Raw genomic sequence first — 21,320 nt, forward strand, 5'->3', positions numbered from 1 at the left:
CTTTAACATGGAAAGAAGGTAATGGGATTCAACTATGCACAAAAACATCAACTGGGGTTAGAAAAATAGCAGCAGGTGCTCCGGGCTGATCAATCTAAATGAGAGTAATTTGTCTATAACATAAGACAAATTGTTTACCAAAGTGCTAGAGAATGGTACAATAATGTGCAGCAACAGTGAAGCCTGATGATGGTTTCTTACAACATGGGAGCTGCATTTCAGCAAATGGGGTAGAAGATTTGGTCAGGATTAATCGTGTCCTCAATGCTGAGAAATACAGGCATATACGTGTCCTTCATTTAAAATCACAGGAGAGGTATCTGGATGGCTCCAAATTTATTCTGTAGCCCGACAATGACCCCAAGCATGCAGTCAAGGTCTCTAAGAATTATATTTAGCATAAGAAAGAACAAGTAGTCCAGAATGTGATAATATGGACCTCTCAAAGCTCTGATCTCAACATAATCGAGTCTGTCTGCGATTGCATGAAGACCAGACAGAAGGATTTGTTGCGCCCCTGACCTGGTCAGGCACCACTGAGTACTGCACCCATGATGGGACAGTACTTCCATGTAATCCTGAAGGCTGGAATAGTGTGTGTACGTACAGACACATAGCAACCAGGTCTCCCACACCTTAGAGGGGACCCAAGAGGGGGCTTTCCTCCACATCCCGTCTAGGGGTGTAGGGGAGGGGCTGGAAGCTAGGTTGCAGTGGTTGTCAGGAAAGTAGGAGGAGTGAGCCAGTCTGGTGGCGGAGAGCGAGAGGATGTTGCCGGAGGAGAGACGCGCGCTGACACGCTAGTCAGACCCTGCACGTGAAGTAGCCATTAGCGGGGGAGAACGGTTACCAGCCAGTGAATCAGAAAGACGCTGAGGGAGTCAGTTGGTTGAGTACAGGGACTGCTGGTGACTAGGCCCGCATGGGGAACAGGTCCCTAGAGTAGACGTCCATTTATTGATCTGCTAAACCTGCCGGTGAGGGGAACTACAAGTCCCTCACCAACCAACTGTTACGTCCGGGTGGTGGAAGCACTGGACCGTACACCGATTTCCCCTGAGAAGGCAGCCGGGCTGGTCACCCCGCCAGAGGGTCCTGATGCACGGCAGCCGAAGCACTATAGGTAGCTGGACAGTCCGTAGAGAAGCAGGAAAGGTGGATGATGCTGAACCCACAGAGTTCTGGACGGTAGTCCGGGTGACGAGGCTCAGGGTCCGAGGCCGGGTTATAGGGTCAGGCGGGATCCGGAACCTGCTGAGCGATGGAACGGGTCACCGAACGGAGCCAGAGACTGGAGACTGGCGGAGCTGCAGAGGTGGTGGGACATCCGCCGAAGTCACCGTCAGGGTCCAGGGAGGGACTTGGTTCGGAGCAACTGGCTTGGCAGGATAGGCTCTACGAGACAGGACAGGGTTAATGCAAGGCAAAGCACAAGGCAAAGCAATACGGGGACCTGAACACTAGCTTGCTAAACACGTAGAACAGGCCCCGCCCACCAGGAAAGAGAAACCTTATATACCCTGTACCTGTCTATGCAATATCCTGTTTCTGGGTGCTGGCCATTTAAGAAAGGGTCAATGACCGCGCGCGCGCCCTAATGCGCATGCGCGAGGCCTGTGTGCCAGAATCCAATCCAGGAAGCGGTGAGGAGGAAGCAGGAGCGCCCGGCTGGGAGTCCCATGTCGCAGAGGAGCGCCGGGAGCGGGGAGCTGGACGCATGGAGGCCGCAGGCGGGGAAGAGGAGGCCGGGACCGGAGTGGTAAGTAGGGGACGCCGCCGGGGAGCGGGGAGCGGACCACGGGGACCGGAGGACGGGACCAGGGGACCGGGAAGCGTGACAGTACCCCCTCCCCCACGCCCCCCCCCCCGCAAGCGGGACAGGAAGGCACGAATCAGAGGAGTGCCAACATTCTCCCGGGGCTCCCAGGACCGATCCTCGGGACCATAACCCGCCCAGTCTACCAGGAAGTACTGCCGACCTCGCACGGTCTTCATGGCCACGATATCTCTTACCGCATAGATGTCATCGTCAGCAATAGGAGGGGGAGCAGCACCGACCTCAGCGGAGATGGGACCAAGGACAACAGGCTTGAGTAAGGAAACATGGAAGGAGTTGGGTATCCGCATCGTGGCCGGGAGTTGCAGCTTGTAGGAGACTGCATTGATCTTGCTGACGATCTTAAACGGCCCGATGTAGCGAGGACCCAACTTGTACGAGGGTAACTTCAATCGGACATATCTGGATGCAAGCCAGACCAGATCACCTGGGGAGAAACACGGGGGATCCAGGCGCCTCTTGTCCGCATGTCTCTTCATCCGCAATGAAGCACGCACTAGGGACGACTTGACAGAGTTCCATATAGCTGAAAAGTCACGAACCAGAGCATTTGCTGCGGGAACGTCGGAAGCCGAGGATACTGGCAACGGGACAGAAGGCTGCAGTCCATACACGATCTGAAAGGGAGAGCTGGAGGTGGACTCACTGATGTGCTGGTTATGGGAGAACTCAGCCCAAGGTAGGAGCGTGGACCAATCGTCATGATGGATGTTGACGTAGTGGCGCAGGAAGGAGGTCAGGATCTGATTGACCCGTTCCACTTGGCCATTCGACTGAGGATGGTAGGCCATAGAAAAGTCCAAGGACACTCCCAGATGTTTGCAGAGAGCCCTCCAGAAGCGCGAGGTAAACTGAGTTCCTCTGTCAGACACTATGTGTGCGGGAAAGCCATGCAATCGGAATATGTGCTGTATGAAGGAGTCAGCTAGCTCCTGGGCAGAGGGCAGTCCAACCATGGGAACGAAGTGGGCCATCTTTGAGAAGCAATCCACCACAACCCATATGACCGTATGTCCGGAGGATAAAGGCAAGTCCGTGATAAAGTCCATGATAAAGTCCATTGCGATATGTTGCCACGGAACGGAAGGAATGGGCAGAGGCAGAAGACGTCCATAGGGTAGGTGCTTGGGTGTCTTGTTCCGGGCACAGGATGGACAGGCTGAGACGAAGGTTGCGACGTCTTTACGGAGGGACGGCCACCAGTAGTGACGGACAATCGTGCTCCAAGTTTTCTTCTGACCTGCATGGCCGGCGATCTTCGAGGCATGGCCCCAGTGCAGAACTCTCTGTCAGTATCTGAGACATAGGTTTTCCCAGGGGGTATCTGAGTTAGAGCGACAGGAGTCACCGGAATGATTTTACTGGGGTTGATGATGGGCTGGTATGTCTCCTCCTCCAACTCCACGGGCACGAAGGATCTGGACAGAGCGTCTGCCCGCACGTTCTTATCCGCAGGCCGAAAATGGAGTTGGAAATCAAATCGAGCAAAGAACAAGGACCAGTGGGCTTGTCGTGGATTTAGTCTTTGGGCAGACCGCAGGTACTCCAGATTCTTGTGGTCCGTGTATATGATTACAGGGTATACAGCTCCTTCCAGGAGGTAGCGCCATTCCACCAAGGCCAGCTTCACGGCCAGTAGCTCCCGATCCCCGATGGTGTAGTTGCGTTCGGGTGCCGAGAAGCTCTTGCAGAAGAATCCACATGTGACCATCTTTCCGGAGGGGGAGTTCTGCATCAACACTGCCCCAGCTCCTGAGGAGGAGGCATCCACCTCTAGGGTGAACTGTCGGTTCAAGGCAGGGCGATGGAGAACCGAGGAAGAAGCAAACGCCTGTTTCAAGAAGCAGAATGCGGCATCGGCCGCCGGAGACCAGTCCTTAGGATTAGCTCCTTTTTTAGTCAAGGCAGAGAGAGGTGCAGTCAAGGCAGAGAAATGCGGGATGAACTGACGGTAGTAGTTCGCAAAGCCGAGAAAGCGTTGGATAGCCTTCAGTCCGGAAGGAGGAGGCCAGTTGATGATGGCAGACACTTTCTCTGGGTCCATCTGTAGGCCAGTGTCCGAGATTACATAACCCAGGAAGGGAAGAGACGACTTTTCGAAAATGCATTTCTCGTACTTGGCGTACAGACGATTCTCTCTAAGCCTCTGGAGGACTAGCTGCATGTTCTCTCGGTGGGTTTGTAGATCCGGAGAGAAGACCAGGATGTCGTCCAGATACACGATGACACAGACATAGAGGAGATCTCTGAACACGTCGTTCACCAGTTCTTGGAAGACGGCCGGAGCGTTACACAGACCAAAGGGCATGACACAATACTCATAGTGCCCATCCCGGGTGTTGAATGCAGTTTTCCATTCGTCTCCAGAGCGAATGCAAACCAGATTATAGGCCCCACGAAGGTCCAACTTGGTGAATACACGGGCTCCTCGGAGCCGATCGAATAGTTCGGGGATAAGCGGCAGAGGGTATTTGTTCTTTACGGTGATCTGGTTTAATCCCCGGTAGTCAATGCAAGGGTGCAGATCACCTTCCTTCTTCTTGACGAAGAAAAACCCCGCTCCGGCAGGGGACGAGGACCTCCGAATGAACCCCTTAGCTAGGCTCTCGGTGATATAGGCAGACATAGCTCGTGTTTCAGCAGGGGACAAGGGGTATATCCGTCCTCGAGGAGGCGTAGTTCCTGGCAGTAACTCGATAGCACAGTCGCAAGGACGATGAGGCGGTAACACCTCTGACTCCTTTTTATCAAACACGTCCGTGAAGGACCAGTAGGCAGAAGGCAGTCCTGGTAGAGACTCTGGAACCGGAGGGCGTCAGACGGGCTGGATGGATTTCAGACATCTCTCGTGACACGAGGAGCCCCATCGGGTGATTTCACCTGTACTCCAGCTGACCGATGGTTCGTGTGTCCGTAACCATGGGAGTCCCAGCAGGATCTGATGAGACATGCGTGGGAGGACGTAGAAGGTGATCTTCTCGGTGTGCAGAGCACCGATCCATACTTCCACAGGCTTGGTGATCAGGGAGACGGTGTCAGAGAGGGGTTTCCCATCAACAGAGGCGATCACCAGCGGTTTCTCTAGTGGGAGGACAGGCACCTGGTACTTATCCACTGTGGCCTGCTGGATGAAGTTGCCTGCTGCTCCGGAATCGAGATATGCCTCTGCCGTGAACCGGGTCTCTTCTGTAGTGACTTGAATAGTCCAGGTAACGGAGTCTGAGAGAGTCCCAGCACCTAGGGTGGCCTCTCCTACCAAGCCTAGGCTTTGGAGTTTCCCGGCTTCTCGGGACAAGAGCGTAGCAGGTGTGTACCATCACCGCAGTAGAAGCAGAGACCCTTTGCTAGTCGCTCTGCTCGGCGTTGTTCTGACTGCTTCAGGCGGTCAATCTGCATGGGCTCGGAGGTAGACACGCCAGGTGACGCAAGTGGGGAGCGATGGGCTTCTGTGGTGGGGAGGAATGCCGTATCGGACGCCTCTCGCGGGACACTTCTTTGGATTGTTCCTGAAAGCGAAGATCCACTCGAGTCGCTAGGGCAATCAGGGCATCCAGGGTGGAAGGCACGTCACATCCAGCCAGCTCATCTTTAATACGACCCGAGAGTCGTTCCCAGAAGGCGGCGGTTAGAGCCTCATTGTTCCACCCGAGTTCTGAAGCCAAGGTGCGAAAACGGATGGCATATTGGCCCACCGTCAGAGTCCCCTGACGTAGCCGGAGGAGAGATGAGGCAGACGCGGAGGCGTGTCCGGGCTCGTCAAAGGTGCCACGAAATGCCTGCAGGAAGTCCTGGATGTTGGTGTTCACCGGATCCTCCTTCTCCCACAAGGGGTTCATCCAGGCCAGTGCCTCTCCCTCTAGATGGGACATCATGAACGCGACCTTGGCTTGGTCGGAGGCAAACAAGTGCGGCAGCAGCTTGAAATGGAGAGAGCATTGATTGATGAATCCCCTGCAGGTCTTGGGATCTCCGGCGTACCGGGGAGGTGAGGCCAAACGAAGACTGGAGGCATCCGAGGAGGCTGCCACGGGAGCAGTGGCCGTGGATTGTACAGTGGAAACCCGAGATGCCGAGGATGTGGCTGTCGCTTGTAGCGCGTTCAGGCGGGTATCCACAGAAGACATGAAGTTCAGCATGCGGGTCTGGGTCTCACGCTGGCGTGTGAGTTCCTGCTGCAAGGCCGCTAGTGCTTTGGCGGGATCCATGGCCTGTTCTAGCTGTTACGTCCGGGTGGTGGAAGCACTGGACCGTACACCGATTTCCCCTGAGAAGGCAGCCGGGCTGGTCACCCCGCCAGAGGGTCCTGATGCACGGCAGCCGAAGCACTATAGGTAGCTGGACAGTCCGTAGAGAAGCAGGAAAGGTGGATGATGCTGAACCCACGGAGTTCTGGACGGTAGTCCGGGTGACGAGGCTCAGGGTCCGAGGCCGGGTTATAGGGTCAGGCGGGATCCGGAACCTGCTGAGCGATGGAACGGGTCACCGAACGGAGCCAGAGACTGGAGACTGGCGGAGCTGCAGAGGTGGTGGGACATCCGCCGAAGTCACCGTCAGGGTCCAGGGATGGACTTGGTTCGGAGCAACTGGCTTGGCAGGATAGGCTCTACGAGACAGGACAGGGTTAATGCAAGGCAAAGCACAAGGCAAAGCAATACGGGGACCTGAACACTAGCTTGCTAAACACGTAGAACAGGCCCCGCCCACCAGGAAAGAGAAACCTTATATACCCTGTACCTGTCTATGCAATATCCTGTTTCTGGGTGCTGGCCCTTTAAGAAAGGGTCAATGACCGCGCGCGCCCTAATGCGCATGCGCGAGGCCTGTGTGCCAGAAGCCAATCCAGGAAGCGGTGAGGAGGAAGCAGGAGCGCCCGGCTGGGAGTCCCACGTCGCAGAGGAGCGCCGGGAGCGGGGAGCTGGACGCATGGAGGCCGCAGGCGGGGAAGAGGAGGCCGGGACCGGAGTGGTAAGCAGGGGACGCCGCCGGGGAGCGGACCACGGGGACCGGAGGACGGGACCAGGGGACCGGGAAGCGTGACAGTACCCCCTCCCCCAGGCCCCCCCACCCCGCAAGCGGGACAGGAAGGCACGAATCAGAGGAGTGCCAACATTCTCCCGGGGCTCCCAGGACCGATCCTCGGGACCATAACCCGCCCAGTCTACCAGGAAGTACTGCCGACCTCGCACGGTCTTCATGGCCACGATATCTCTTACCGCATAGATGTCATCGTCAGCAATAGGAGGGGGAGCAGCACCGACCTCAGCGGAGAAGGGACCAAGGACAACAGGCTTGAGTAAGGAGACATGGAAGGAGTTGGGTATCCGCATCGTGGCCGGGAGTTGCAGCTTGTAGGAGACTGCATTGATCTTGCTGACGATCTTAAACGGCCCGATGTAGCGAGGACCCAACTTGTACGAGGGTAACTTCAATCGGACATATCTGGATGCAAACCAGACCAGATCACCTGGGGAGAAACACGGGGGATCCAGGCGCCTCTTGTCCGCATGTCTCTTCATCCGCAATGAAGCACGTACTAGGGACGACTTGACAGAGTTCCATATAGCTGAAAAGTCCCGAACCAGAGCATCTGCTGCGGGAACGTCGGAAGCCGAGGATACTGGCAACGGGACAGAAGGCTGCAGTCCATACACGATCTGAAAGGGAGAGCTGGAGGTGGACTCACTGATGTGCTGGTTATGGGAGAACTCAGCCCAAGGTAGGAGCGTGGACCAATCGTCATGATGGATGTTGACGTAGTGGCGCAGGAAGGAGGTCAGGATCTGATTGACCCGTTCCACTTGGCCATTCGACTGAGGATGGTAGGCCGAAGAAAAGTCCAAGGACACTCCCAGATGTTTGCAGAGAGCCCTCCAGAAGCGCGAGGTAAACTGAGTTCCTCTGTCAGACACTATGTGTGCGGGAAAGCCATGCAATCGGAATATGTGCTGTATGAAGGAGTCAGCTAGCTCCTGGGCAGAGGGCAGTCCAACCATGGGAACGAAGTGGGCCATCTTTGAGAAGCAATCCACCACAACCCATATGACCGTATGTCCGGAGGATAAAGGCAAGTCCGTGATAAAGTCCATGATAAAGTCCATTGCGATATGTTGCCACGGAACGGAAGGAATGGGCAGAGGCAGAAGACGTCCATAGGGTAGGTGCTTGGGTGTCTTGTTCCGGGCACAGGATGGACAGGCTGAGACGAAGGTTGCGACGTCTTTACGGAGGGACGGCCACCAGTAGTGACGGACAATCGTGCTCCAAGTTTTCTTCTGACCTGCATGGCCGGCGATCTTCGAGGCATGGCCCCAGTGCAGAACTCTCTGTCAGTATCTGAGACATAGGTTTTCCCAGGGGGTATCTGAGTTAGAGCGACAGGAGTCACCGGAATGATTTTACTGGGGTTGATGATGGGCTGGTATGTCTCCTCCTCCAACTCCACGGGCACGAAGGATCTGGACAGAGCGTCTGCCCGCACGTTCTTATCCGCAGGCCGAAAATGGAGTTGGAAATCAAATCGAGCAAAGAACAAGGACCAGTGGGCTTGTCGTGGATTTAGTCTTTGGGCAGACCGCAGGTACTCCAGAATCTTGTGGTCCGTGTATATGATTACAGGGTATACAGCTCCTTCCAGGAGGTAGCGTCATTCCACCAAGGCCAGCTTCACGGCCAGTAGCTCCCGATCCCCGATGGTGTAGTTGCGTTCGGGTGCCGAGAAGCTCTTGCAGAAGAATCCACATGTGACCATCTTTCCGGAGGGGGAGTTCTGCATCAACACTGCCCCGGCTCCTGAGGAGGAGGCATCCACCTCTAGGGTGAACTGTCGGTTCAATTCAGGGCGATGGAGAACCGAGGAAGAAGCAAACGCCTGTTTCAAGAAGCAGAACGCGGCATCGGCCGCCGGAGACCAGTCCTTAGGATTAGCTCCTTTTTTAGTCAAGGCAGAGAGAGGTGCAGTCAAGGCAGAGAAATGCGGGATGAACTGACGGTAGTAGTTCGCAAAGCCGAGAAAGCGTTGGATAGCTTTCAGTCCGGAAGGAGGAGGCCAGTTGATGATGGCAGACACTTTCTCTGGGTCCATCTGTAGGCCAGTGTCCGAGATTACATAACCCAGGAAGGGAAGAGACGACTTTTCGAAGATGCATTTCTCGTACTTGGCGTACAGACGATTCTCTCTAAGCCTCTGGAGGACTAGCTGCACGTTCTCTCGGTGGGTTTGTAGATCCGGAGAGAAGACCAGGATGTCGTCCAGATACACGACGACACAGACATAGAGGAGATCTCTGAACACGTCGTTCACCAGTTCTTGGAAGACGGCCGGAGCGTTACACAGACCAAAGGGCATGACACAATACTCATAGTGCCCATCCCGGGTGTTGAATGCAGTTTTCTATTCGTCTCCAGAGCGAATGCAAACCAGATTATAGGCCCCACGAAGGTCCAACTTGGTGAATACACAGGCTCCTCGGAGCCGATCAAATAGTTCGGGGAGAAGCGGCAGAGGGTATTTGTTCTTTACGGTGATCTGGTTTAATCCCCGGTAGTCAATGCAAGGGTGCAGATCACCTTCCTTCTTCTTGACGAAGAAAAACCCCGCTCCGGCAGGGGACGAGGACCTCCAAATGAACCCCTTAGCTAGGCTCTCGGTGATATAGGCAGACATAGCTCGTGTTTCAGCAGGGGACAAGGGGTATATCCGTCCTCGAGGAGGCGTAGTTCCTGGCAGTAACTCGATAGCACAGTCGCAAGGACGATGAGGCGGTAACACCTCTGACTCCTTTTTATCAAACACGTCCATGAAGGACCAGTAGGCAGAAGGCAGTCCTGGTAGAGACTCTGGAACCGGAGGGCGTCAGATGGGCTGGATGGATTTCAGACATCTCTCGTGACACGAGGAGCCCCATCGGGTGATTTCACCTGTACTCCAGCTGACCGATGGTTCGTGTGTCCGTAACCATGGGAGTCCCAGCAGGATCTGATGAGACATGCGTGGGAGGACGTAGAAGGTGATCTTCTCGGTGTGCAGAGCACCGATCCGTACTTCCACAGGCTTGGTGATCAGGGAGACGGTGTCAGAGAGGGGTTTCCCATCAACAGAGGCGATCACCAGCGGTTTCTCTAGTGGGAGGACAGGCACCTGGTACTTATCCACTGTGGCCTGCTGGATGAAGTTGCCTGCTGCTCCGGAATCGAGATATGCCTCTGCCGTGAACCGGGTCTCTTCTGTAGTGACTTGAATAGTCCAGGTAACGGAGTCTGAGAGAGTCCCAGCACCTAGGGTGGCCTCTCCTACCAAGCCTAGGCTTTGGAGTTTCCCGGCTTCTCGGGACAAGAGCGTAGCAGGTGTGTACCATCACCGCAGTAGAAGCAGAGACCCTTTGCTAGTCGTTCTGCTCGGCGTTGTTCCGACTGCTTCAGGCGGTCAATCTGCATGGGCTCGGAGGTAGACATGCCAGGTGACGCAAGTGGGGAGCGATGGGCTTCTGTGGTGGGGAGGAATGCCGTATCGGACGCCTCTCGCGGGACACTTCTTTGGATCGTTCCTGAAAGCGAAGATCCACTCGAGTCGCTAGGGCAATCAGGGCATCCAGGGTGGAAGGCACGTCACGTCCAGCCAGCTCATCTTTAATACGACCCGAGAGTCGTTCCCAGAAGGCGGCGGTTAGAGCCTCATTGTTCCACCCGAGTTCTGAAGCCAAGGTGCGAAAACGGATGGCATATTGGCCCACCGTCAGAGTCCCCTGACGTAGCCGGAGGAGAGATGAGGCAGACGCGGAGGCGCGTCCGGGCTCGTCAAAGGTGCCACGAAATGCCTGCAGGAAGTCCTGGATGTTGGTCGTCACCGGATCCTCCTTCTCCCACAAGGGGTTCATCCAGGCCAGTGCCTCTCCCTCTAGATGGGACATCATGAACGCGACCTTGGCTTGGTCGGAGGCAAACAAGTGCGGCAGCAGCTTGAAATGGAGAGAGCATTGATTGATGAATCCCCTGCAGGTCTTGGGATCTCCGGCGTACCGGGGAGGTGAGGCCAAACGAAGACTGGAGGCATCCGAGGAGGCTGCCATGGGAGCAGTGGCCGTGGATTGTACAGTGGAAACCCGAGATGCCGAGGATGTGGCTGTCGCTTGTAGCGCGTTCAGGCGGGTATCCACAGAAGACATGAAGTTCAGCATGCGGGTCTGGGTCTCACACTGGCGTGTGAGTTCCTGCTGCAAGGCCGCTAGTGCTTTGGCGGGATCCATGGCCTGTTCTAGCTGTTACGTCCGGGTGGTGGAAGCACTGGACCGTACACCGATTTCCCCTGAGAAGGCAGCCGGGCTGGTCACCCCGCCAGAGGGTCCTGATGCACGGCAGCCGAAGCACTATAGGTAGCTGGACAGTCCGTAGAGAAGCAGGAAAGGTGGATGATGCTGAACCCACGGAGTTCTGGACGGTAGTCCGGGTGACGAGGCTCAGGGTCCGAGGCCGGGTTATAGGGTCAGGCGGGATCCGGAACCTGCTGAGCGATGGAACGGGTCACCGAACGGAGCCAGAGACTGGAGACTGGCGGAGCTGCAGAGGTGGTGGGACATCCGCCGAAGTCACCGTCAGGGTCCAGGGATGGACTTGGTTCGGAGCAACTGGCTTGGCAGGATAGGCTCTACGAGACAGGACAGGGTTAATGCAAGGCAAAGCACAAGGCAAAGCAATACGGGGACCTGAACACTAGCTTGCTAAACACGTAGAACAGGCCCCGCCCACCAGGAAAGAGAAACCTTATATACCCTGTACCTGTCTATGCAATATCCTGTATCTGGGTGCTGGGCCTTTAAGAAAGGGTCAATGACCGCGCGCGCCCTAATGCGCATGCGCGAGGCCTGTGTGCCAGAAGCCAGTCCAGGAAGCGGTGAGGAGGAAGCAGGAGCGCCCGGCTGGGAGTCCCACGTCGCAGAGGAGCGCCGGGAGCGGGGAGCTGGACGCATGGAGGCCGCAGGCGGGGAAGAGGAGGCCGGGACCGGAGTGGTAAACAGGGGACGCTGCCGGGGAGCGGGGAGCGGACCACGGGGACCGGAGGACGGGACCAGGGGACCGGGAAGCGTGACACCAACTAATATTAATTTGATTGGTTGGTTTAAATGGATAAAAATTAAAAAGACCAATTTCATTATATGTAAGATGGGTATGATTGGTCAGAAATTGGAGGGTAGCCTGGAGGAAACTACCAGGAGTATACTATATATCATGAGAAAAAGGAAGCAAATCCAGTATTGGGATCTTCTCATAAAAACACTTCTTGTATAATGTTCAAAGTCACAGCTTCCATCACCAAATATGACAGACTTTTCAGTCATTGTATAATAAAATGTTAACTTCTCAGCATCTTAAAGGCTACTTTACACACTGCGATATCGGTCCCGATATCGCTAGTGTAGGTACCCGCCCCCATCTGTTGCGCGACACGGGCATATCGCTGCCCGTGCCGCACAACATCGCCCAGAGCCGTCACACATACTTACCTGTCCGGCGACGTCGCTGTGACGGGCGAACCGCCTCCTTTCTAAGGGGGCGGTCCATGCGGCGTCACAGCGACGTCACTGAAACGTCACTGAACCGCCGCCCAATCGCAGCGGAGGGGCGGAGATGAGCGGGACGTAACATCCCGCCCACCTCCTTCCTTCCGCATAGCGGCCGGGAGGCAGGTAGGGAGAGTTTCCTCGCTCCTGCGGAGTCACACGCAGCGATGTGTGCTGCCGCAGGAACGAGGAACAACCTCGTTACTGCTGAAGTAACGATAATTGGGAATGGACCCCCGTGTCGCCGATTAGCGATTTTTCACTGTTTTGCAACGATGCAAAATCGCTAATCGATGTCACACGCAACGGCATCGCTAATGCGGCCGGATGTGCGTCACGAATTCCGTGACCCCAACGACTCCGCATTAGCGATGTCGTAGCGTGTAAAGCCCGCTTTAGTCATATTCTGTATAGACACGTAGTCTCTATCCTCCAATGGTAAACTAATGCTAAAAATACATGAGAAAATAATTTCAAAGAGCAAAAAGTAAATATTGCATCAGATAAAACGTAAAAAAAAATGAAATAACTGATTCATAATGGTATATAATGTCTTGTCTGATGTTCATAGATGGTGGTGATCTAGTTTGTAGCATACAGATCCACCATGATTCACGGTTAAGAAGCTTTCAATTGTGTAAAACTTTTTCGGTTTTGTAACCTTTAAATTTCCACTATTTTGCATGTGTCCACTGTGCCTCTGTGTATTTCAACAAAATGTTTGGAGGCTTCTGAACATTTTTCAATTTGTTAGAATCAGTAAGGTGTCTATTTAAAGTGATATTGCAGCCTACATGTTGCATTTTGCAAGATATACAAATAATCAAATATATCAACTACCGGTATGTTATATTATAGTTTATGTACCTGTTAATGTGATAGACCCTTTTTGTAACAGTAGAAAAATTGTTTTGTTGTTTTTTAATATATTTGCAACAAGTGCAACACAGCACGGTTGCATTTATAGAACCCATTCGTGCACAGTAATACTGCAGTATCTGTTGTAGTATCCCAACTAAATAAGTTAGGCTATAAATAGTGAATTTTTCTTTTAGTATGAAATGTACAGGGCAGTATGTTTTTTTGTGTCTTGATATAACATGGGGATATGTTGTTTAATAATATTACTGATTTATAGGAATTGTGAACTATATATAGAAATGAAATAAACTTTGTTAGAAACATTTTGGTAGGTATGGTTTTTCCTGATTTTCTTTTAAAATCTCACTTCTATCTATATTTTATACAAGGTTTTTGTGGCGCCCTGGACAAGCCAGGGGCCACAGAGAACAACAACCACAACACCCCACACTCCCAGCAGGCACACCGAAGTCAGGACACAAAACCCTTGTTGCCTTCCTCCAGGGGCTGATGTCCACACCAGGGGGTGGAGCCAGGCGGTTGGTCTCCACCCACCAAGGAGTTCACAGTCCTGGAGGCGGGAAAACCAGCAGATCAGTTTGAGAGGTGAAAGTGGAAGGAGGGAAAGTAGTAAGAGAGGAGAAAAGTGACAGCTAAGCAGCCTGAAGTTGGTCCGGGTGTGTGGCCCGGACAGATCAGCAAGGTTGGCAGACGGTGGTGACCGTCTGCAGGAGTGGCCGATTGGAGTCTACCGTAAGGACCGTGGACGAGCGGTGGCTCGGCGGTACCGGACCGGTACGCAAAGAAAAGCCAGCACCATCTGGCAGGGGCTTACGGAACCCGGCAAGGCTAGGAGTCGCCGTGAATTTGCCGAATTCGTTAGTGAAGGGAACCTCCTGGGTTTCCAAACAGCCAAGTCCCGACAGAATGCAATAGTCCAACCAAGTGAGAGAGACACCGCCACCGCCAAGGCAACCGTTTCTCAGGGCCAGCGCCTGCGGGCAAATGGGGCTCCTCCGGCCCATATCCAAGCCGGGGAGCGGGTTACCGGTGGGAACCCATTGTAAACGTACAAACTACTTAGGTGCAGGGAAAGGCAGTCACCACCAACCTGCCGGGAGAAAACAACACCGCAGCCGTCTGTGGGACCCGTCCATCCAGCCGTGTGTTTTACCGAGAACTGTGTCTTCATCATTGGCTGAGTGAGTACCACCGTGCCGTGCGGCACAGCGCTGCCCCCGCAACCCTGCACCTCACCAGGCCCTGTAACCCGCTTGCAATCCATCCCTACCCCATCACCGGGCCCCGGGACAACCAACCCCCTACCCACGGAGTGGAGAACTAACAACCGCGTGGATGGCGTCACGGACAATAATCAAAAACCCCCACAATCAAAGTCCCCTTTTCACTCACGGGCGAGGAGCGCTGCTCGAGTCCCCGGGATCCGGCCCACCGCTCGAGCCACCACCGAGCAGCAGCAGCTGCAGCAGCAGCGGCAGCCGGACCCGAGCAGTGGGAGAGCGCAGCGTCCCCTCCTCCGTCCGCGACATTTTCTCAATGGAGAAATTGTGATCCCATTAGTAGAATCACCTTTTAGGTGATATCTAAAACAATCAATCTTTGAATGATGAGTAGTAGTAGGTAATTTAAAATTCATATAATTATTGTTAATAAAAGACAGAAATTCAGTAATATGCTTCATGTGCCTGACCAATGATTCTTATCTAGTGAAGAAATTACATGTTCGTTTTCTCTTATGTATCCTAGCAGATTGATAATGGGAGGCAGTAAGGCTTAGGCTATGTGCCCACGCTGCGGAAAATGCGCAGAATTTGCCGCGGAAATTTCGCGGATTTTTCAAAAATCTGCAGCACAGCGAGTACCCAGCCATTTCTATGGCATTTGGGGACTGCTGTGCCCATGCTGCGGTTTGTTCCGCAGCGGAAATAATGCGGTATTTCCCTGCGGAAAAATCAGCAGCATGTGAATTATTCCTGCGGATTTCTCCGCAGGGTCCCATATACTTACCTGCCTTGATAGAAGACACCGGAGTCACTTTCTCCATCCGGTGTACAGGAGCGCGGTGGATTCAGGTACAGGAAGGAAGAGGTGGGCGGGGCCTGCACGAGCTCCGGTCATGTGACAGCCAGAGCTAGTTCAGGCATGCCCACCTTCTCCTGCACAGTGCAGCAGACGATGACAGAGTGACACGGCTGCCGGAAAGCGAGGTGCTGCGTGATGGAGGTAAGTATGAACACCCGATCACTGCAAAACTTGTTCTGCATTGAGGATGCAGTGCCGAAGCCATGGTACTGTATCCTCAATGCAGAATGCCCACACCAAATCCGCAGGACATTCCGCAATAAAACCGCAGCATGGAAACAGACAAAGTTGTGCTGCGGATTTCTGGGAGCTCCTGCGGAATGTCCTGCGGATATAACCGCAGGACACTCGCCCCGTGGGCACATAGCCTAAGGCTATGTCCGTACTTTCCATTTCCACCTGCGTTACAGCTGCTTTTTAGGTCCGTTTTGAACTGCAGCGTTTTCATTAGAGTTGAGCGCGGTTCGTGGTTCGAGGTTCGCCAGTTCGCGGTTCGAGTGATTTTGGGGGCTGTTCTAGATCGAACTAGAACTCGAGCTTTTTGCTAAAGCTCGATAGTTCTAGTTACGTTCGAGAACGGTTCTAGCAGCAAAAAGCCAAGCTAATTACTAGCTGGCTTTCCGCTGTAATAGTGTAAGTCTCTCTGTGACTCACACTATTATGAAATTGCAGAGTATAGTGTGCGGGAACAGCGCTTTCAGATCACTGCTGCTGCGATTGCCATTTTTTTTTTTTTCTGATCTTCCTTCCCTCCCTAAGTGCGCGTGTAGTGGGGCGGGCCAGCATGTCAGCCAATCCTAGACACACACACAGCTAAGTGGACTTTTGCCAGACAAGCAGGGGCATGTATCATAGGCTGTCCATGTCACATGCCCTTGCATTATAAAAACGGCCATTTTCCCATCTGGACGCCATTATCTGCCTTCTGCGTCTGGGTGTCAGTCACCCCTGGCGCAGCTCCTGTCTCCGATACTGCTGTGTACGCTCTACACACAGCGCTATCGCTATATAGAATAGGGACAGAAGTTTCTATCAGTCCTTGTAAGGGCTAATTCCAGCAGGCTCAGAGCCATAGGTGACAGTCAGGTTCGTGGAAAGAGGTTTTAACAACTACAGATAAGAGCGTCTGTGTAGCTAAGGTCAGGGAGTTCCTTGCTGCATTTCACCATTAGGAGGGATAGAAAGTGAGGCTTCCTTCCCTTTTCACTGACCCACAACCGGCCACTGTACCCTCCTGCCCTTTGCACACTCAAGCTCATTGTTACTAAGCCATTATACTAGCAAACACTGATGAAACTTAGTGGCATCCAAAAAGTGGCAGTTGGACTTCCATTAGTGTCCCACTGGTGCAAATCTATTTGCAGCACCTCTGCATTGCACACTCAAGCTCATTGTTACTAAGCCATTATACTAGCAAAAACTGAGTAAACTTAGTGGCATCCTAAAAGTGGCTGATGTACTCCATTTGTGCCCCAAGGTGCCAAGCTATTTCTACCACCTCTGCATTGCACCCTCCTGCTCTGTTTTTAATAAGCTATAATAATAGCAAAAAATGCTGCCAGTTAGTGGCATCCAAAAAGTAGCTGTTGAACTCCATTTGTGCCCCACTGGTGCCAAGCTATTTCTAGCACCTCTGCATTGCACCCTCCTGCTCTGTTTTTAATAAGCTATAATAATAGCAAAAAATGCTGCCAGTTAGTGGCATCCAAAAAGTAGCTGTTGTACTCCATTTGTGCCTCACTGGTGCCAAGCTATTTCTAGCACCTCTGCATTGCACCCTCCTGCTCTGTTTTTAATAAGCTATAATAATAGCAAAAAATGTTGCCAGTTAGTGGCATCCAAAAAGTAGCTGTTGTACTCCATTTGTGCCCCACTGGTGCCAAGCAATTTCCAGCACCTCTGCATGACACCCTCATGCACATTTTGCAACACTATTTTTATAGCAAACTCAGGGAATTCCTTGCTGCATTTCATCATTAGGAGGGATATGAAGTGAGGCTTCCTTTACTGTCCTGGTACACACAGAACACGGCCACTGTACCCACCTGCCCACTTTTGCCACGCTATTTAATTTGCTCAAAGAGCTGACACTTTTTCTGCCATCCTAACATTGTCTGGAATACTAAGTTATTGTTCCTTTGCTGCCAAGCAAGGTACAACACATGTGCGTTCTACACTCCTTTCCATTTGTGAAACGCAATAATTAACTGCAGGTAGTCCAGCCAATCTGTGACGAAGGTGCAGGCGTGGATATAATGTTTCCTTCATCCAATGGTGGTTCTCTCGATGTCTGACAGCTCAACAATACCATCTGTTTGCACTTAAAAAACAAGTGACAACCTGCCAATCACACTCCCGCTTACGGGTAACGGGGTGGAAGTTCATTGTAAAAAAGCATGTGTGTCTGCTGTCCCCACAGTCACAGAAGATGAAGAGCACGCAGATGCACGTGATGGGGCAGGCGGTGGTTGCACAGCCCCGCTAGGCCGCATTGTAGCACAGTGAAATTCCCTTTGCGACTTATGCTTCATTTTAAGTCTTGTATTTGGTGGGATCCACAGTATGCAGCAAAACCACGCAACATGAAAAGTACTGTTTGCAGTTGGGTTCATAAATGATTGTTTCACTTTCCCAAAACAAACAATAAGAACCATGCATTAAATTGAAATAATAGAACAATCTATTCAGTTGCCTATTGCTTGCTAAGCCCTCTGCATAGCAGCAGTAATTGTGTGTGTGTGTTTGTGTGTGTGTGTGTGTGTGTGTGTGTATGCGAAGACAACTTACTAGTGGCGCATCACAAGAGCTTCCCAGTTATCTACCTAAACATAGACAAAACATATCACCCACCCTGAATACCATTGTTAGCTGAAGCCTCACAGATAAGGCAGATGATAACAGTGTGAATGCAAACCACACAGCTCATGGAAATCTTGAAAAGCAACATTCAATGCAAACATGTGTTGCTGTCCCTCTATGATTTAAACTGTACGTGACAATTTGACAGTGCAGAGGCAGCAAGTCTTATTGTCTATGTAGTCGTCCTACCCAGAACAGATATGTGTTTTCATAATAAAACAAAGTGTTGCGTGCACGCATTACTGTCTGGGCACAGCCTACCGTACCCGGGTACTGTGATGTCCAGTTGCCATAAATACAGACTTTACGCTCCTATCATGGTTAACAGTATAGAGAGCACCGGAAGAATGTTGGACGGTGGCACAGGATGCTGCTCACTGGCGTTACGGAACTCCTCACCAAACTCCAAAATGACTCCGCTCACAATTGAACGAAGTGTTTCCGTAGTTGCTCCTTCCTGTGTGCTGATTTACCCCAGCCGCAGCCTAACTCCAGTGTTTCACAAACTGAGTATGCTCTGCCTGACTGTGTCATTCCTGAGGCAAAGTCTTAATTTTGGGCTACAGCGCATGCTCGTTTGGACTGTGCCTGAGTCATTCTGCGACCTGCGGCTCAACACACTTACACAGGGCTCTGGGGCTTGACTCACTCTCGGGAGGCCACTAAAACTAACTGCACACAACATCAGCCCCAGGTGTCCCCTTACACTGCAGTGGTGGTCCCCACTGACCGCAATACCGAGAGTGGAGTCACGCAAATACATATAAAGAAGCAACCTAAGTGTGACCAGACTCTTCCTCCACGTGGAGTCCCTGAAGGTAATGCACCAACACAACACCTGTGGGGCTTCACACTGACTGAGAAAAGCCTCTTTGCACAGGTACTTGCACTCCGTGCCGGGTCTAAGTCCTGTGTTGTGCCTAGACAGCATGCTGAAGCGGATAGTCTTTTTTTCAGAAACTGTATTTCATGCTACTGAGCATGCTCAGACACTTACTGCATCAGAGGCTAGGTCGGGTAATGAACTCTTTGTCCCTGCCCCTGATGTGGGGGGCCCATATAGACTACAGGGCATCAGATGTCCTGACAATTTGGCCAGGCCACTCCCAACAGGCTTGCAGAGCCCCGCCCCTATGACTTGTCACCTCATTGTTGTTGGTCAGACGCTGACTCTTGAGGTGTTTTGGTTGTGGCAGCCATGAGTTCATCATTCAAGTGGCGGTTCAAAATAGGACACTAGTTATGCCACTCATGATGTGTCACTCTGCTTTTGTCTCCAGGAGGTGCATTGTGGCCCACCCTGGTTTGGGGCAGACCCAGGTTATAAAAGGGGCTGGAGCCAACAAGAAGGTGCCTGCCCAGTCTTCTATTATGCTCTGAAGGAGCACACCTCCATGTGTTGAACACATTGCGGCTTTAGGCCAGGGGTAGGCAAGGATAGGTCATCGATGCAGGCCGCCACCACAGTTGGTAACGCAGAACGTTTAAGAACAGCTCCTGTCCTACCAGTCCTGCTAGTGCAGCCCAGTGGCATAAACAGGCCTACTGCTGCTGATGTGCCTGCTTCCACAGGTGTGTCCCCTATGCATACGGACAGCGTAACCAATGGCCCCTGTGTTGTTAACAGGGAGTTCCGGGGCTGGGTGGTCGTGTGGACCCTGTCACGCTAACAGGGCTCCCAGTCCCCAGATCCGAGTGGCGTCTAACTCAATTCAGGCTACTATTTGTTTGAGAGTCAACCTGCTTTGTATCCTCCACCTAACCTTCCAGTTGCCAACCTCTCCTTTTCCATCTGTGAGCACGGTGGGCACCGAATGGCGATTGGGATATCTACCTTTCTCTTTCTTTTCTTCTTAATATTCTTTATATATAGCGGTACAATAGTATATACCACCTTATCCAAATCTGCCAGTCCCACCATACCAGATGTGGTTTCTTCAGCAAATGTTAATGTTGCTTAACCACCAAACCCACGGACACAAACTTTTTTACCCTTTCAAACACACCTGTTCCCCTTTCCACCAGCATCTGTCCTTTTTCAACTCAGTTTGTATATGACCAAAAATGCAACTCTGCAGAAACACCGTACTCAACGCCGTCTCATCACAGCAGACAGCTCTCGGTCCCTCAGATGTGGACAAGTAAGACCATTTCCTCCTATCAATGAAAAAGCGTTGAGATTCACTCTGTGCACCACTGGTGTTTAGTGGAAAAGCAGATGTAAGATTGCCTAACACCTTCTGCTGATACTCCTGCATACGTGCGTCCCTTTCTATGGCAGGAGTTATTTCACAAAAGTTTGTGTTGTACCGGGGATCTAACAGTGTGGCAACCCAGTAGTCAGCATGACTTGGAATTCGTACAATCCGAGGGTCATGTTGTAGGTAGTGCAGCAAGAAGGCGCTCATGTGTCTTGTGCATCCAGGAACACAAGTCCTTGGTGTGTTGGTGGCGGAGAGGTGAGAATCGTGCCTCCTTCCTCTGCCCTCTCCCCCCAACCTCGCACAACCGAAATGTGAGCAAGCTCTCACTAATCTGCTGAGTCTTCCATGCCCATCGCCAGTTCGTCCTCCATTTCTTCCTGGGCTCCTGCACCTTCCTCAACTGTTTTGCTGATACTATGCACCCTTGATAACCCCTCTCCCCCACCGTACCATGACTGCCACCAAGGTACCGCTGACCGTCTGGACCTTGTAGATCTTGTTATCCCTTCCGCATATGACTGCTCCAGTACTTCCTCCCTTCCTCTTGGACCAACACCTGACTCCGAATAATGCTTACAGTGTGCTCCATCATGTAGATGACCAAAATTGTCACGGTGAGAATGTCATCGCCAGTGTTAAACATCTGCATCGACATTTGTAAACTGTGTAGAACGGTGCATATGTCCTTGATCTGACACCACTCCAGCAGCGTGATCTGTACCACCTCTGGATCAAGTTAGCCCAGGGTATACATCATAACGTATTTCAGCTGGGCTCTGCGGTGCTGCCACAGACGCTGCAACATGTGCAGATTCAAATTCCTGCGTGTCGGAACATCGCATTTAAGACGTTTAACCGCCAGACCTTAAGACTTCAGGAGCGATGAAAGTTGTTGAGCTATTG

This window comes from Anomaloglossus baeobatrachus, chromosome 9, assembly GCF_048569485.1.
Source record: "Anomaloglossus baeobatrachus isolate aAnoBae1 chromosome 9, aAnoBae1.hap1, whole genome shotgun sequence".
Classification (NCBI taxonomy): Eukaryota; Metazoa; Chordata; class Amphibia; order Anura; family Aromobatidae; genus Anomaloglossus; species Anomaloglossus baeobatrachus.